Genomic DNA, 4,325 nt, shown 5'->3' on the forward strand with positions numbered 1-4,325 from the left:
TCTGTGCGCGCTGGGACAGACGGCCGGGGCCGCGGAGGCAGGAAACCTGCTGGAGTACATAAAGAATCTCTTAAGTGATGCTTTCCAAGTCCGCCTCTCACACAGAATGTCCATAACCACCAGGAGCCTAGGAACTCAATGGAGGCGGGGAGGAAGCCCGGGGCCACTGGGGCACCACCATGTGGGTGATGGTCTCCGGAACCAGAGCCTGCAGCCTGGCCATGGCCCCTCAAGGCAAATGCAGGAAATTCAGTGAGGCTGCAGGAAATGTGTGTGTTCCACATGCAGTAAATGGCCCATGCTGTCTGGCATGACCATCAGAGCAACCTGGGAGGGAGGGAGCCTGGCTACCAACTCCAGGCTCCCCACCCCACGTGCTCCCGCACGCTGCCAACCCATGTTTCAATTTCAAGACTGGGTCCTATTACAGGGATGTGTGACCTCCTTCCTGAAGGCGACTTAGCATCTTTGTTTTCAGTACAACATAGTTTACTGCCCATGTCAATGACCTGACTGCTAAAGTGATTAGGACTGGATCATTTTCTCCAGCCCTGTTTACAGACTGCTGGTACCTTTGAGGGGTAGAGGGTGGAGGTAAACAGAGTCCTTTTCCCAGGCTGATCTCACTCCTGGGGGCTGTGAGGAAACTGGGGAGTCTGGGAGAAAGCTTAAGGCCTGACACTGTGAGAATGGGAGGAAGTGTGTGCTGGCCAGGGGTTTGTGTGCTCTGGTGCTGCGTGAGACTGACCATCGACTCTGGCATTCAGTCAACACATTCTGTGCCAAGCTGCAGGGGCAGTGGGACTCCAGCAAATTCATTATCATTTCCCCCCAGTGATTCCAATATTTTTATACTGAACTTTTTTTTTCTTTCCTGTTAAGACAAAAGTCTCAAAGCTATAGCTGTTGGGAGCACACTCACTGAAGCTCTGGGTTCAAACCCCAGCATCTTTCATAAAACAAAGCACAGTAATGTAGGTCTGTAATCCCAGCACTCAGGAGGTGGAGGCAGGAAGATCAGAAGTTCAAGGTTCTCCATTGTGACCAGGAAATTCAAGGATAACCTGGACTACTTGAGACCCCGCCCCAAGCTTAAAAAGAAGCAGGGACTAGACACACAGTTTAGCCGTTGAGAATGTTTGCTGATCTTAGAGAGGACCAGAGTTCAATTCTCGTGGCTTATAAATGCCTGTATCTCTTTCCAGGATATCTCAAGGCCCTCATCTTTGGCTTCTATGAAACACACACACACACACACACACACAAAGTGGAGAGATAGCTCATTAGTTAAGAACACTGGCTATTCTTCCAGGGAACCCAGCACATGATGTCTGGCAACTACATGTAACTCCAGTTCCAGGGTCCTCCTGAGTTCAAGAAGAACCAAAGTTCTGGAGATACTGGCCATTAGGAAGTTCTGGCTGGACTCTCTTACCCTTCGCCCTAATGAGAAATCCCACTGCAGCAAGCAGCAGACCCTAAAAGGATGCACAAGGCAGTGCTGCTTTCTGAATGGACACAAGGGTTGGTTGGAGAGGTTCCCCTAGAGATCCCTTTCCAGGCTGGCCCAGGGGGCTTTCTGGGTTGGTTCACCTGTAGCTTGAAAGTCAGACACTTGACATATTTATTCTGGCTCCAAGCCCCTTCCACTCTAGAGCAGGTGTCATGGGGCAATTGTGGCCATGCAGCATCTGCAGGGAATGGCATATGAGTGTTTCACTGATGGGACTCCACATGGCGAGGTCCATGGTTAATCTTGTGGTCTCTGCTTATTACCTAGACCACATGCGCTACAAGCTCTCCCCTTGCTTTTGCTATGCTGTTTATGCTCACAGCGATATTAATTTCACCGCCGGTCACAGGCAAGGCTGGGATCAAGCAGGCTGAAAGGCCTGTGGACGATTCTGTTTTTCCCAATACTCCTTCTCAAGAGGTAAAACTTTCCTCTTTTCTCTCCCTCGATCGACCCTCCACATGTGGTATTTTTGGGATACGTCCCTAGAAAAACAGCTAGAGTCACACTGAGTAAGCCTTTGGCAGCGTGAAGAGCAATGGGTCCTGCTTGCATAAAATTCTTCTGAGGAAGCTATGTCTGATCAACAGACTTAAAAAATGGTTCTTGGAGAGGTGGTATCAGAAATCTACCTTCATATCACCAGGAAAAGTTGCTTGGCACAATGAACATATCTCTGCAATCTAAAAGATACTATGACAGAGGAGTGCTATTTCATGACTGGACTTACACCCACAGAAGGTTAAACTGTCTTTAATCTTGCAAAATTATAACTGCATTTGCATATATATGGAATTATATATATATATAAACTTGATGAGCCAGGCACTCAGAATCACAAGGCACAAGGCACCTGCCTGAACCATCAAACACCAAGCAGGGTAGGCATATAGCTCTATTGACAAGGGCATGAAAGCTGGAAGACCAGGAGTTCCAGGTCAGCACTGCATGAGACCCTGTCTCAAGAACAAAACAAACTGGAATTCCAAGCTTAACATATTCTTTCTAAATGAAGATTTGGGGCTGGAGAGATAGCTCAGTGTTTATGAGCACTGACTGCTCTTCCAGGGTACCACCTTCTGGCCTTTGTGGGTACCAGACATGAGGTGCACAGACATACATGCAGACAAAACACACGATACACACAAATTTTTTCTTTTACTTTTTTTTTTTCAAGACATGGTTTCTCTGTGTAGCACAAATCTTTTAAAAACGAAACACTTAGGACTAGCTGTGATGACAACACCTTTGATTCCAGCAGAGGCAAGCTGATTTCCCCGAGTTTGAAGCCAGACTGATCTATACAATGTGTCACAGCAAAAATAAAACAAAAACTTTAAAATTTATTTCTTTGTGTGTATGTGCCCGAGTATGTTTGTATGCACACAAAGAGGCCATAAGAAACCATTGGATCCCCAAAACCTAACTGTATATGAGGCTGTGAGGACCCGATAGGAGAACTGGCTGGGGACTGAACCCAGGTCCTCTGCCAAAGCAGCAAACACCCTTGACTACTGAACCACCTCTCCAGCTCCATTTTTTCCCTTTAAGAATATAAACTTGGGCCGGGTGTGGTGACTCACGCCTTTAAGCCCAGCACTTGGGAGGCAGAGGCAGGCGGATTTCTGAGTTCAAGGCCAGCCTGGTCTACAGAGTGAGTTCTGCTTTTCCAGAGGTTCTGAGGTTCAGCAGCCACATTGTGGCTCACAACCATCTGAAATGGGATCTGATGTCCTCTTCTGGTGTGTTTGAAGTTAGCTACAGTGTACTCATATAAATAAAATAATCTTTAAAAATGTACACTTGGTTTTTTGCCAAAGGTGTTTCTAAACAGGAAATGAAGAGGGACCCCGATCTCCTAAAATGCTTGGATCTTGGACACTTAACTGGAATAGTCACTTAGTTTTTCTGCTTCATGAAGGTCTTATAGATTCCAGTCTGAAGTGTGTGACATCTGGATATATGACCTACTGGTTACAAACACTGTTGGAAATTAAAATTGCATCAATTGGGCTGGAGAGATGGCTCAGCAGGTAAGAGCACAGACTGCTCTTCGGGAGGTCCTGAGTTAAAATCCCAGCAAACACATGGTGGCTCACAACCATTCGTAATAAGATCTGACGTCCTCTTCTGGTGTGTCTGAAGACAGCTACAGTGTACTTAGATATAATAAGCCAACAGAGGTCCCAAATTCAATTCCCAGCAACTACATGATGGCTCACAATCATCTGTACAGTTACAGTGTATTCATATACATAAAATAAATATTTTTTTAATTGTATCAATTATACGCACTAGCAAAGTGTGGTGGTGTTAAGCTGAAATCCCAGAATTGGGAGGAGGAAGCAGGAAGATCAGAGGTAACCCTCGGTTACATAAAGTATGAGGCTACATGAGACCCCACCCAAGCAAAAACTACAAAAATAACGGAAGTTCTAAGATAAATAGAATGCCAAGAGTGACAGATGCAACCAGGGACAAGAGAGTATTAGGACAACTTACAATAGGACACAGGTTATGAGAGACCACAGTGAGATCTGAAAATTGAGCAAAGATCTGAAGGAACTGAAGAAGAAACTCATGATCCACAGAAAGTGGGTATGGCTCAATGAAGAGAAGTAGGCGTGGCTCAGTGGTAGAGGCCCTGCCTAGAATCCCCCAGTGAGGGGCTGTGGGTGTGGCTCAGTGATCGAGTGTTCATAGAGCTGTGCTCTCCACATATTCAGCACTGAAGGCAGACTGTGGTGGAGAGGAGCTGTGCTAAGACCTGGGCAGCAGAGGAGGGGCAGAAGAAAATAACAAGACCCCAGCG

The sequence above is a fragment of the Mus musculus genome, chromosome 7 (assembly GCF_000001635.26).
Source record: "Mus musculus strain C57BL/6J chromosome 7, GRCm38.p6 C57BL/6J".
In the NCBI taxonomy this organism is placed as follows: domain Eukaryota; kingdom Metazoa; phylum Chordata; class Mammalia; order Rodentia; family Muridae; genus Mus; species Mus musculus.